The 14,758-nt window shown below is 32.4% G+C and overlaps 1 long non-coding RNA gene across 3 annotated transcripts; it reads right to left on the bottom strand.

Moving 5' to 3' along the window:
* Nucleotides 1-812: 812 nt before the first annotated feature.
* On the bottom strand, nt 813-14,447 carry LOC127701725 (uncharacterized). Of its 3 annotated transcripts, XR_007982163.1 has the most exons (4): nt 14,364-14,447; nt 12,250-12,321; nt 8,873-8,932; nt 813-3,777 (listed from the first exon to the last, which is right to left on the bottom strand). It is a non-coding gene; the product is annotated as an uncharacterized LOC127701725 (long non-coding RNA). The 3 variants fall into 3 exon arrangements; XR_007982164.1 differs by lacking the exon at nt 12,250-12,321 and having other exon boundaries at nt 14,364-14,411; XR_007982165.1 differs by lacking the exons at nt 12,250-12,321; nt 14,364-14,447 and adding an exon at nt 12,469-12,502.
* Nucleotides 14,448-14,758: the final 311 nt, after the last annotated feature.

Raw genomic sequence — 14,758 nt, forward strand, 5'->3', positions numbered from 1 at the left:
GCATATCAAAGAACCCCATATATTCAATTTTTGTTGAAATCAAACAAAGTTTAATTTTGGACCCCGATTTGGACCAACTTGAAAACTGGGCCCATAATCAAAAATCTAAATACATGTTAAGATTCAGCATATCAAAGAACCCTAAGAATTCAATTTTTGTTAAAATCAAACTAAGTTTAATTTTGGACCCTTTGGACCTTAATGTAGACCAATTTGAAAACGGAACCAAAAATTAAGAATCTAAATACACGGTTAGATTCGGCATATCAAAGAACCCCAATAATTCAATTTTTGATGAAATCAAACAAAGTTTAATTTTGGACCCTTTTGACCTCAATGTGGACAAAGTTGATAACGGGGCCCAAAAATCAAAAATCTAAATACATGGTTAGATTCAGCATATCAAAGAACCCCATATATTCAATTTTTGTTGAAATCAAACAAAGTTTAATTTTGGACCCGGATTTGGACCAACTTGAAAACTGGGCCCATAATCAAAAATCTAAATACATGTTTAGATTCAGCATATCAAAGAACCCTAAGAATTCAATTTTTGTTAAAATCAAACTAAGTTTAATTTTGGACCCTTTGGACCTTAATGTAGACCAATTTGAAAACGGAACCAAAATTTAAGAATCTAAATACACAGTTAGATTCGGCATATCAAAGAACCCCAATAATTCAATTTTTGATGAAATCAAACAAAGTTTAATTTTGGACCCTTTGGACCTCAATGTGGACCAATTTAAAAACGGGGCCCAAAATCCAAAAACTAAATACACGGTTAGATTCAGCATATTAAAGAACTCCATGAAATCAAGAATAAAACCCCATTGAAATTGGTCAAGAAATAAGCAATTTATAGGAAGTATCTTCTTTTGCACAATCCTGTGCTATTAAATATTTCTTGCTATTGCGCAATACTGTACAATTGACAATTTCTTGCTATTGCGCAATATTGTGCTATTGGATATTTCTTGCTATTGCGCAATACTGTGCAATTGAAGATTTCTTGCTATTGCGCAATACTGTGCAATTGAAGATTTCTTGCTATTGTGCAATACTGTGCAATTGAAAATTTCTTGCTATTGCACAATACTTATTATATAATAATTTACACATCCTGTTTGGTGTGTATCTCCTACCATATCATTATTATTTGATTTTAAATATAAATCAGAAATAACCAACTTAAAATGGAAAATTTTAAAAGAAACAAAAAAGGAAAAAAAGAAAAAAAAGGAAAAAAAAATAAATCCCCCCCCAAAATTTTTTGAACCCCCATTATGATTCATCACCCCCAAACTCAATCCCAGCCTTCCCTTTGTGGTATGGTACCTTGCAGTACAATTTCAGAGAGATCCATACACTTGAACACAAGTTATTGTCTGGAAACTAGAAAAAAATGTGTTTTTTGGCCTCTTTTTGGCCCCAAATTCCTAAACGTTTAGGGCAATTACCCCCAAACTCAAACCCAGCTTTCCCTTTGTGATATGGAACCTTGTAGTACAATTTCAGAAAGATCCATACACTTACACACAAGTTATTGTCATGAAACTAGAAAAATGCTTGTTTTTTGCCCCTTTTTTGGCCCCTAATTCCTAAAATTTGGAGGCAATTACCCCCAAAATCAATCCCAGCATTCCTTTAGTGATATGGAACCTTGTGGTACAATGTCAGAGAGATCCATACACTAACACACAAGTTATGTCTGGAAGTTACAAAAATGCTTATTTTTGGCCCCTAATTCCTTTACTGTTATTACCATAACCCCCAAAATCAATCCCAACCTTCCTTTTGTGGTATTGAACCTTGTGGTAAAATTTCATAAAGATCCATTCACTTAAACTAAAGTTAGAGTGCGAAAACCAATGTGTCTTCGGACGACGCCGGACGACGCCGGACGACGCCGCCAACGTCATACCAATATACGACCACAAAATTTTTTTTGCGGTCGTATAAAAAGTGATTTTTTTCATTAAAATTCTATACATATAACAAACATGAATAAAAAATTGTACTGTACCATTCACATACTCAAAGTCATAAATATCTAGGTGTCTCTAATAATTCTTTAAGGTAGTGTTTATTTTGGTTTATAAATACAATTTCTGAACTTAAACACAGCTGCATGTTTAAAAAAAATCAAGACAATTGGAACACATGGTAGTCATTTCATCTTTAAGTTAAAAGTAAAAATGGATCTAGCCATTAAGGGAGTTGTTACACTTTCACATTGTATTGTCATTTTTGATATTTTTAAATATGTTGTAGCTAGAGATGATATTTTTGAAAAATCATGAAATAAAATATAGGTTACAGTGCTTGTTTTTAAGAAAAATTGGACTCAAAATTGAGAATTTTTATAATTTTGGTGAAATTTTCTTACAACTTGAAAATATTCTAAAACTGGTTATATTTGGAAATAAAATAGCCAAACTGGTGTGATTTAGAGCTGATGTATATGCATCAGTGGAAAATAACACTACATATTGATATTATTTTCATTTTTGCAGTTTTATTTTCATTCAAAACTTGATTAAATTTTGACTTTCTCACAAAAATATGTTAGATTTTTTGCCCTTTATTCTACAGGGTATTAAACGGTTCTTGTTTTGTAATATTCTAAAAAATTTTAATTAGTTGGTTTTCATTGTGCATTTTGTAATAAATACATAAAAAGAATATGTTGCCATGCTTAATTTATAGAAACCTCTAGATACTCCATTAAAAAGAGTTTTCCCAATGATCTATTTGCCAATTCCATAATTGACCCTTTAAGTAGAAATCCATGAGTATGAGTCATTTCCCTTAGTAGGTACATAATCTTCATTGACATTAAAAACTAGTGGAAAGAGCAAGTTTATCTGCACTTAACATTTCAAATTTTTTATTACAATTAATCTTATTTTAAACTAAAAACTTTTGATATCAATCCATATTTTTCATTAAAATTTGGTTAAGACTTCAAAATATCACTTTCCACCTATCATACTTTGGTTTAGAACTAATCTACAATTGTCAAAGAGAAACAACTGATGTTTTAATAATACAATCATAATTGTAATTGGCAACTAGACTATTGTTGTCTGATATTTTGCAGAAAACTGTTTATCCAACAATCAGAAAAAATATCTTTTCCCAAAAAAGTTCGAAATGTAGTGAAAAATAAGCAGTAATGCTGACAAAAAAACCCAAATATTTCTTTCTGTTTCATTTGAAAGCTCTGAAACATTTCTTACTGTGAATAGAACCTGTTTTTGCAATGTAATCATATAAAAAAAAGGGGACATTGAATGATCATTATCACATTAGCAGTTGAAACTGTATCCACCCCCCTCCCTTTCCCTACTCCCCCTTCCCCTTTTAGTTAAAATCTGACAATTGAATACTTGTTTATACTGAAGTATGATGATAAATATTTGTATGAAACGAACAATTTTCACTTTATCACAGATTTAAGCTTCATGTATAGGGTTGTGTTAGGAGTTAGTTTAATTCTCTTCATCAGATTGCTTTGATTCCTTCTTCTTTCTTTTCTTTTTTTTCTTTTTCTCAGAAGTGGAATCAACTAAAGGTTCCAGTTGAATACCACCCTTCTCTAGTTGATCATCTGGAGTCCTCTTTGGCAATGGTCTTGGAGAGTCAGAAGGCCGACTTATAGAGGGGAGCGGACGTGGCTTATATATTTCAGTTTCAGTAGAATACTCTGCTCTCCCAGTGTTGTCTGTCTTTAGATGCTGAGCCCTGGATGGTTGTGGTCTGGATGGTTGTGGTCTGGATAAAAATATGTCAACATTAAATTCTGTTTTCTGAGTTTCTAATAATTTCTAAAACTTGCATTTATAAATGTAATATGCAATGGCACTAAATTACATGAAAAAAAAATCTTCAGATTTTCTAATAGTCACCATTCAATGGATTGTTATGAAATATTGTGACAATCTTTGCTATTAGATGATATCAGATTATTACAGCAGTCTATCCATACTGACTGGAAGTAAATGTGACTTGAGAATCTTGCTGGGGAATTATTATTGGCTAGCCAAGTATGCCTAAATGTCTGTTTTTACCGATTTCTGACAAAACGGTGACCTAGATTTTACAGACCAGATTTCTTTTGGCCATATTATACCTCCTTGTGTTCCTGTACCATCTATGCATGTATTTATGATACTAGTTGATACCTACAGCCCATACCAGTAACGAAGTGGTTATAAAAAGACTCCCACCCCACCTGATTTTGGCTACTTTTCACGTTTTTCCGATTTTGAACTCTAAAAAGGCCATTAAAGTTGCCATATTTTCATAATCACACATCTGAGAAGAGTTTATGGACCATGAATTGTATGGTTGAAGTCCCTGCTGTAATGACAGTTGAGCTGGGGCAGTTCTACGAAAGTATGGAGGGTCATAGAGGCCATCAAAGAGTGGTGGTTGCCATCACGACTACAGGCGGGATTGGGGGCGAAGGGGTTAATATAAAAGAACAGAGTTCAAAAGTTCCCCGCGTTGCACATATTTTATATTTCCAAGGGGCATAACTCTTTTAAAAAAAGTCGATCGTCCACCATTATAGAACTTGTCCAAGATATTGCTGATATTAACCTATAGTATAAGTTTTATAAAAATCTGGCAAGAATTGTACCTGTGAGAGTGCTAACAAGACCCGACGGACAGACACACAGACGGACGGACGGATGCCCGGTATTTCCATGTCCCCCGCAACGTGTTACGAGGGGGACAATAACAATATATTAAAGTATATAGGTAATTTTTGTTCAGAGACAAGTGCCTGTGACATTATGTATAAAGATAATGTCAGAGTCTGGGGTGATTTAAAGCTTGACACATTGTATTGACACTTTGTCTTTTGTTAAACATTTATCAATAGCCTCTTTATGTCTTTTTCTGTCATTGGGTTGCTGTGTTATTTATATTTCCTAACATCTCCTTTTATTTATATCAGAAATGAGTTTCATAATTACAGCCTATTGAAATTTACCAGTATGACTGACCCATGGATGGTTAATTGTATCCTGTAGAGTCACATTATTAATGTGTATGAAGGTAAAGTTTTTTCTCAGCGATTAAGAGCTTGTCTATTGTTGGAAGACTGTATATTGACCTCTGCATGTCTTTTGATTGTTGTGCTGTTTGGTTGCTCATTGTACTCATTGATGTATACCCTAAATCTTCTTTTATTCATAGTAAACACATAGTTTCCACTCAAATATATATTTTCAATTTTTCAATTTTTAATTTTTGAATGCAACAGACATGTTGTGCTGTTTGTTTGCAGACTCATTGATGTATACTCATAATCTCCTTTTATTCATACTGTGGATTCATTATTATTCGTTGGCTATCAGTTTTCGTGGATTTCGTAGTTACCCTTGAACCACGAATTCCACTGTACAACGAATTACAAATTTTCTATAAGAATGTTTGCAGACTTTGGCAAAACCATGAAATCAAATATCCACGAAAAAGCAAAGTTTCCTCAATCCATGAAAATTAATACCTACGAAAATAAATGAATCCACAGTAGTTGACACATAATTTCCATCCATTGATTTTTAATTTTTGAATGTAACAGGCCTGCTATAAAGTGCCCACTAGTTTAAAATCATGATATCAGACTGTTCGTGACCTGATTTATATAAGATCCATCCTATTTTGATGGGTAATAAAATGCTCCAATGGGCGCAGCTTGATACGACCGCAGAGGTCGAACCCTGAACAGTTGGGGCAAGTATGGACACAACATTCAAGCTTGATACAGCACTGAATTTGGATTGTGATTAAATATTTGACACAGCACAGGTTTCTGACACAGAATGAATGTCGTCTAAGAACTTAAAAAATTTTAATTTACCTATTCAAACCATAGCATTATTATTTGCTTTTATATATAAATCAGAAATAACCAATTTAAAATAGAAAATTTTAAAGAAAAAAAAAAGAACCCCCTTATGATTCATCACCCGAAACTCAATCCCAGCCTTCCCTTTGTGGTATGGTACCTGCAGTACAATTTCAGAGAGATCCATACACTTGAACACAAGTTATTGTCTGGAAACTAGAAAAGTGCTTGTTTTTGGCCCCAAATTCCTAAACGTTTAGGGCAATTACCCCCAAACTCAAACCCAGTTTTCCCTTTGTGATATGGAACCTTGTAGTACAATTTCATAAAGATCCATACACTTACACACAAGTTATTGTCCTGAAACTAGAAAAATGCTTGTTTTTAGCCCCTTTTTTGGCCCCTAATTCCTAAATATTTTAAGCAATTACCCCCAAAATCAATCCCAGCCTTCCCTTTGTGGTATGGTACCTTGCAGTACAATTTCAGAGAGATCCATACACTTGAACACAAGTTATTGTCGGGAAACTAGAAAAATGCTTATTTTTGGCCCCTTATTCCTAAACGTTTTGGGCAATTACCCCCAAACTCAATTCAAGCTTTCCCTTTGTGATATGGAACCTTGTAGTACAATTTCAGAAAGATCCATACACTTACACACAAGTTATTGTCATGAAACTAGAAAAATGCTTGTTTTTTGCCCCTTTTTTGGCCCCTAATTCCTAATATTTTGAGGCAATTACCCCCAAAATCAATCCCAGCATTCCCTGTGTGATATGGAACCTTGTGGTACAATGTCAGAGAGATCCATACACTTAACACACAAGTTATGTCTGGAAGTTACAAAAATGCTTATTTTTGGCCCCTTTTTGGCCCCTCATTCCTTAACTGTTGGTACCATAACCCACAAAATCAATCCCCAGCTTCCTTTTGTGGTATTGAACCTTATGGTAAAATTTCATAGAGATCCATTCACTTAAACTAAAGTCAGAGTGCGAAAACCAATGTGTCTTCGGAAGACGACGACGCCAACGTCATACCAATATACGACCACAAAAATCTTTTGCGGTCGTATAATAATGGCACTGTGTTTTGGTGAAGATTGAATGAAAATGTGAACATCTTCACTGCAAATAATTTTTTCCATAGTTCAAGGTGAAATGCCAAAAAGAAGATAATTTGCATTATTTAGTTATATTATATATCTAATTTTAAACCTACTCCTTTTACTAGAATCTATTTCACTGGAAATCAACAACATATACTGTACTTTAGACGACCATAAAGATAAATTCTTAAATTTACATAACTATTTGATCTTTAGAAAGCAATATCTGTTCCCAGGCAAGAAAAGATATTGCCTTGTCTAAAAATGTTGTTTTCCAAAATGAAAGACACCAGAAAGGGATGACATCAGAACCACCACAGTGCTTTAATAAACTTGATATTTCCAGATCTTAATCAATACAAAAAAAAATTTTACAAACGAAATAAACATATTTCTCTGATGTATACGTTACATGTAGCAGCAGTATGTCTTAAATAACACAACAATATAAAAAAGAAGATGTGGTATGATTGCCAATGAGACAACTCTCCACAAGAGACCAAATGACACAGAAATTAACAGCTATAGGTCACCGTACGGCCTTCAACTATGAGCAAAGCCCATACCGCATAGTCAGCTATAAAAGGCCCCGAAATCGCAAATGTAAAACAATTCAAACGAGAAAACTAACAGCCTAATTAATGTACAAAAAAATGAACGAAAAACAAATATGTAACACAGCAACAAACGGCAACCACTGAATTACAGGCTCCTGACTTTGGACAGGCACATACATACAGAATGTGGCGGGGTTAAACATGTTAGCGGGGTCTTAACCCTCCCCCTAACCTGGGACAGTGGTGTAACAGTACAACAGTCCATTGTTCCATAAACAATCAGGTGACAGAAACTGGTCACATACTGTAACTGGGCTCCATAAGTACAATTTGAAAAAAAATATTGGAAACAGAACAAAAGGATCTAAAGAGCCTGTGTTGCTCACCTGTATTTTCATCAATAGCCTCTTTTTAGTAAAAATCATCATTAAAGGGGAATGACTCTATTAAGAGTTTACGGACAATTTCAGTCATTTTGATGTATTTGTAGATCTTATTCTGCTGAAAATGTTTCCTTTTAAGATTTTCTATTTATCTACCATAGTTTTCAAGATAAAAGGCAAAAATTGCATAAAAATGTTAAAATTATTATTAAAGATCAATAACTCAAACAACGAGTCAACTGAAGATTTCAGCCATTTGGCTTATTTGTAGAGCTTGCCTTGCTGATCATTTGTGCTAATTAAAGTTTCTATCTATCTATTGTAGTTTGTAAGATATTAGGCAAAAACAGATAAAATAGTAAAAATCAACATTAATTGGCAAGAACTTCAATAAGTAGTCGACTGAAGATTTCCGCAATTTGACTTATTTGTAGATCCTGTTGTGCTGCTCATTTTTGCTTTTTAAACTTTCTGTCCATCTATTATAATTTTTGAAAATAACAGGCAAACATTTTTAAAAATGGTCAAATTTGTCATTTAAGGGCAATAACTCCTATAAGAAGTCGTCCGAAAGTTTTAGTGTAAAACGACAATAGGTAGAACCCAATATTTTGAATATTTTTTCACCCCTTCAGATTTTCTCTATTCATAGAGGTTTTCAAAGTAATAGGCAAAACTTGCATTTTACCCCTATGTTCTATTCTTAGCCATGTGGGCATCTTGGTTGGCAGGTGGGGTCATCAGACACATTTTTAAACTATAGTTACCCCAATGATGATTGTGATCAAGTTTGGTTAAATTTGGCCCAGTAGTTTCAGAGAAAATTTTTGTAAAAGTTAACAGACGCCATGCAAGTGATGAGAAAAGTTCACTTGGCCCTTCGGGCAAGGTGAGCTAAAAGTAAGTCCCAGATATAAAAGCAGATTCCTATGACTTTTTTTGTGGTAGATATAAGTACCTCACTACTTCAGTAGGCTTCCTATCCTTCTTTTTATTAGCTCTTTCTTTCTCTGGAGACCTGAAAATATTGAAATCAATCTTAATTTCAAATGAAAATAAGAATCAAAATAATCAAAGAAGGACAGACAAACATAATATCAAATGGAAAAGGAAACATTGAAAACAATGAAAGCCTTACAGTGACCTATAGTGGTTTACATCCTTGTCCTATGGTCTCTGGTGACCAGTTGTGTATTGGCAATCATACCACATCTCCTTATTTTATAAAAGTAAACAATATGTACACTGAAAAATAAAAATTGAGCCATACAAGAGAGAATGAACTCAAGAAGTAAATGTAGTCCTGCTCCAAATCAAAATGACAAAAATAAAAATTCTGAAATGAAGACTTCAGCTTATAACCATTTAGGAACTCTTAGTTCAGTAGTGTTCATGCAAATATCAACCCTCTATCAAGAAATCCGAGTAGAAAACACAAAGTTCTAAATGATTCTATCAACTGAGAGACATATACCGGGGTACACTTCAAATGTAAGTAATCCTGAAATGTTGCTACATATAACAGGAAAGTTCAAAATGAAAAAAAATATGATTATTCTTTTGTTTTCAAATGTATGTTATTGGTAAGCTTATATGTGCACTTTTTTACATTCTATTGTCTGATTTCACATTGTTTGGTATCTCCTTTCAATCAAAAGAAAGAGTCAAGATATAAATTAGTGCTTAGTAGCTCACACTACATCTTTTATTGTTTCTATGAACTAGGGATTTTGGTGTCTATGATCTATCATGACTGATCTTTTATAGTCTCTGTTAAATGTATTCTATTCTAGACTCAAGTTGATTTAGAGCTTGACAAGTATTATGGACACTTTTCTCTTGTTGAAGACCACATGTTTACCTATAGACAGCTTTTGATTCTTTGTGTCCTTGGGTTGCTGTCTCAATGAAGTACTTACAATCCACATCTCTTTATATTTATAGTTAACAAATAATTACAATCCAGTAATTTCTTAATTTTTTGAAAATTTCATATTTTCATATTTTACATACAGTTTTTTTTTTTTTACTTATAATAATATTTCACTTTTGAAACATACATTCTAAAAAAAAATTGGAAAATATAGCCATTATAGAAAGTACTAGCAAGTTAACATCTATGCCAAGCTACATCAAACAAGCAGATGTGAATTTAAAGTTATTTTGTAAAATCAAACTGAAGTTTCTGAAAAAACCTAATTCCTTAAAACATGAAAAAAATCACAATATACATTGCCTTAATTACATGTAATATAAAGTAAAGCTAAACAACATGTGATTACAAAATGTATTACATGTATTCAGAGCAAAACTACAAATTTTCTTGCAAATGTTCAGTTGCATTCCACTTTTAATAATAAAAGGTTTTTAAATTGAAGTTTGTAGATGACATGAAAACATTGGTATCTGCTGTCTACATTACAGACTACAGTAACTTAAAAAAAACATTTCTTTTAAATTAATTAGAAATTTTCAAACGCACATTTTATGAAGTATATCTGAACAGAAACTTTTTTTTAATTTGTAAAAATGATGAAGAATTGAAATACTCTGTTTTTGGCTGCAAATGAATATGTCTCCAGTTCATCAATTGAAATGACTGAGGTAAAGGAAAGTCACAGCAAATATATTCCAGTACCAAATTTGCATTTTTGTTAGTATGTGTCGTGATTGGTCTGTTGCTCTTTGTACAATTTTACAGTAATGTATGTTCTAAAATTATTTCATTATTCCAGAGAAATTTTCAAATATAGAGTTACACAAATATATCTACAAGAGTGCACACACTGAAATGTCTAGCCTGCTTTACTGATCATGATTGAATTATGTTAAATGTCTTTAAGATCAAGGTTTTACCACAAGTATCACATTAATGTAACATTATGGATGATCCAATCTCAGAAATTAAACCAAGAAAACTTAACATTGAACCACTAAAATGGGGTCAATGTCAGACGAACACTGCCAGGCGGACATGTACACCTCACAATTATTCTAATTAACCTATTGCTTATAGTTCAGACCTTACCACAAATCAAGTGCCTGTGATCACTGAAAGGTAAACAATGCATTCATTTTGCAGTGGGAACTAAATTTGTTTTAAATAGTGGTTGGTTTAACAACAGTTATGGACAATTTAGGAAGAGAAGTCCAATTTTAAATATTACTTTAACAATGACTTCATTGATATTTTTAGAACAGATACCAGATTCTTGTACCATACACTATCTATGTAATTTTCTTGGCAATTATGGTTATATACACCATTTTGTAACTAAAATATCTAAGTATATGTTTCATTGATAAATTTCTTGAAATGTTCATGGATGGGATGTATATATATATATAGATTCTACCACTGTATCGAGTGTGATAATATATTTATCCACTCAAGACAGTTAAATTTTCAAATTTAAAACGTAAGGCTCGCTGAGCCTTTTCTATATTTAAAATTTAACTGTCGAGTGTGGATAAATATCGTATTGCACAAGATTTGGTGGTCTAATGATTTTTAAACAATATGCAGACAAACTCAATCCTTCTTTCGAATGATATGCAAAAAGATGTGTTCTTTTTATGTGACGTCATCGGGCATGGTCGCCTTTTGCATGACGTCACAATAGGAAGTTCAGAGAAAATCAGGAAAATTTGACGTTATAATTCAATTTTGACCAAAGAAGAACTGAGATCGAAGGAACCACATGTTGATTAAATAAAAATAATCAATAGGTCAGTAGAAGGATAAATCGTGTAAGAATTAGAGAAAATATTGTGCTCAATGCACTATGTTTTTTGTATTTTTATCTCAAAAGTATTGATAAGGTTTTAAAAATTGATAACTATCAAGCCAAACACTGATAAGCATCTCTCTCATTCTTTAATGAAAGTCACAGGCAGGACAAAAAATACTAACTATTTGATCTGAGGGTTAACAGTCATTTACAATGGTAGGCAACACATAGTCTTGACATGAGTCAAGGTCACATAAAAGAAATGTCAATATGCAACATTGCTTTATGGTAATAAACTTTCATACCAAATATCATGTTTATGTCCCAAAACAAGGAATTATTGCCCAGACAAGTTTGTATGAGAACAAGAGAAATAAAAAAAGATTTCTATAGAAAGATGTCTTTCTGCTTCCAAGGAGAAACATTTTGTGTTGACCATATATATATTTTGTGATGGACAGGAAAAAAAACAAACAATACTTTAATAGTTCTCATTGTAATCAAAATATGTCTGATCATTCAAATTTAAATAACAAAACTAAAACTGGGTATTAACTTTTGAAAAAGGATGTATAATGATTGTTTATGACAATTGATAATTTACCTTCCTACATTCTCAGGAACAGAAGTATTTGGATCTTGGCCAACCCTACAAATTGGCAAACAACAAGATGATCTAAAACAAGAAATTAGTTAAAGCTTTAAACATAAAATGATTTTTTTTTATGATTTGAAGAACAAGTTATGTCCTGATTTAAAGCTGCATTACATATAAAACTTTCATGGCAAGCAAAACAAGCAATGCACAAAGTGAGAATATTACCAGACAATCAAGTCAATCACCAGATGAATTGTAGACATATGAGCACTTGAGTATGAATTTTTATTAATCTGGTATTTTGATCATTAGCATTTTCTTTCATTTTCACAAATTAGTGATTTTAACTGTTGTTAACAAAGCAAATGTTATAGGTTATTATTCTTGAAAAAATTAACATAAATTAATTGTATTGTGAATTTATAATTTGGTAAAGTCACTATGAATGCAGTTTAATTCTCTTAAACGTACAAATTATCAGTTACTTTAAAAAGGGCAGAAGACAAAAAAATTGAAATTGAATTTTTAATAAAATGCTTCGCTGGGCGCAGCTTGATACGACCGCAGAGGTCGAACCCTGAACAGTTGGGGCAAGTATGGACACAACATTCAAGCTTGATACAGCTCTGAATTTGGATTGTGATTAAATATTTGACACAGCATAGGTTTCTGACACAGAAAGAATGTGGTCTAAGAACTTGAATTTTTTTAATTTACCTATTATGGTCCAATGTCCAAAATCAAAATACATGGTTAGATTCAGCATATCAAAGAACCCCATATATTCAATTTTTGTTGAAATCAAACAAAGTTTAATTTTGGACCCCAACTTGGACAAACTTGAAAACTGGGCCAAAAATCAAAAATCTAAATACATGTTTAGATTCAGCATATCAAAGAACCCCAAATATTCAATTTTTGTTAAAATCAAACAAAGTTTCATTTTGGACCCTTTAGACCTTAATGTAGACCAATTTGAAAACTGGACCCAAAATTAAAAATCTAAATACACGGTTAGATTTGGCATAACAAATAAATAAATGTGGTCAAATATTTTACAAATCTAATGCGCCATACTGTGCATTTAAAGATTACTTCTTGAAATTTTTCAATATTTGAAATTTGAAAAAATAATGATATTTGAAGAATAATTCTTTTTAATTTCTGAAATCTGAAATGAGAAAAAATTGACCCCCCACAATTTCTTTTTACCCCCCCCCCCCCCTTTTTTTCCCCAAAAAATTCTTTCCCTCAAGATATGGTCATAATCTCAATTCAAATTACCAATGGAGTTTGCAACCATAATTACCCATTTAAATTTACCATAGTGCTTACTTAATCTATTTTATAATAGAATTTAAAAGATTTTTATTAATCTGGTATTTTGATCATTAGCATTTTCTTTCATTTTCACAAATTAGTGATTTTAACTGTTGTTAACAAAGCAAATGTTATAGGTTATTATTCTTGAATTCAGAGAGATCCATACACCATTCCACAGTTATTGTCTGAAAACAAGAAAAAGCTTATTTTTGGCCCCTTTTTGGCCCCTAATTCCTTAACTGTTGGTACCATAACCCCCAAAATCAATCCCCACCTTCCTTTTGTGGTATTGAACCTTATGGTAAAATTTCAAAGAGATCCATTCACTTAAACTAAAGTTAGAGTGCGAAAACCAATGTGTCTTCGGACGACGACGCCAGACGACGACGACGCCGGACGACGACAATGCCAACGTCATACCAATATACGACCACAAAAATTTTTTGCGGTCGTATAAAAATACAAACAGTGAAATAATACTAAATTAAATCAAATAGTATCCCAATCTTTAATTTCATATATTTGACAACTTTAAGAGTTTCAATTTGGTCAAGTTGGTAAAAAAAAAAATTGGGTTGAATAAGATCACCTTTTTTTTAGAATCTGAGAACAGTCTAAGACATACTCAGTTCTTGGAAACTGCAGAGATATGGTAAAAAAGCCATCCAAACTTTCAAAACAGAATATCAATTGTCAACTTATCTCCTCAATTAGCGACTACTGCAGATCTATGTTGCCTGGCAGTTTTAAGTTCTTTTTTCTAAATTAACTAAACTAGGCCTACAAGTTTTACTTACCCAGATTCTGTTGAACGATTTTTTCCATCTGAAATTAAGAACAAATAGTATTTTACATAAATTTTTAACTATACATTAAACCTATGATATTGCCAAGTTTGCTGAACATGGGGTTAAACACCAACAATCAATCAATCATTTAAAAGCAGTTATTTCAAAGATTAACACAGTACTTCCACATGTTTCATGTATACTGAAATCATGTGTTTATATCACCTCCTTGTTAAAGAAGCAACATGATTTATTAAGATAGCATACAGATGTGAACACTGATACATGTATACACACTGAGTGATTGACACAAACATGCAATAACTTATCAATGAACAAGAACAAGAGAACTCGTGATGGACACAACAGATACTTGTTCAGGTGTAAATGCATAGGTGGCATCT

The sequence above is a fragment of the Mytilus californianus genome, unplaced genomic scaffold (assembly GCF_021869535.1).
Source record: "Mytilus californianus isolate M0D057914Y unplaced genomic scaffold, xbMytCali1.0.p SCAF_5, whole genome shotgun sequence".
Classification (NCBI taxonomy): domain Eukaryota; kingdom Metazoa; phylum Mollusca; class Bivalvia; order Mytilida; family Mytilidae; genus Mytilus; species Mytilus californianus.